Source organism: Penaeus monodon, chromosome 33 (genome assembly GCF_015228065.2).
Source record: "Penaeus monodon isolate SGIC_2016 chromosome 33, NSTDA_Pmon_1, whole genome shotgun sequence".
Lineage (NCBI taxonomy): Eukaryota > Metazoa > Arthropoda > Malacostraca > Decapoda > Penaeidae > Penaeus > Penaeus monodon.
Window position 1 is genome coordinate 17614673 of NC_051418.1, and position 217 is coordinate 17614889.

Sequence of the window (217 nt, forward strand, 5' to 3'; positions counted from 1 at the left end):
GGGTTTGGGGGGGGGGGAAAAAGGGTTCTGGAAAAAAAAATTTTTCCCTTTTCCCCTTTCCTTTTTTGTTCCCTTTGGGGAAATATCACGTTAATTTTTCCCCCGGGGCCCCCCCCCGGCCTTTTTTCCCCTTTTTTTTTTCCCCCCCCCCCGGGGGGGGGGACCCCCGGGGCCCCCCCCCCCCCCCTTTTTTCCCCAAAAAATTTTTTTTCTCGCC

At 55.3% G+C, this 217-nt stretch overlaps 1 protein-coding gene across 1 annotated transcript in view; it reads right to left on the reverse strand.

Annotated features, from left to right (window-relative positions):
* LOC119594112 (alpha-amylase-like) overlaps nucleotides 1-217 on the reverse strand; it is a gene marked incomplete in the record, with an annotated part of 25081 nt that overhangs the window by 8401 nt on the left and 16463 nt on the right.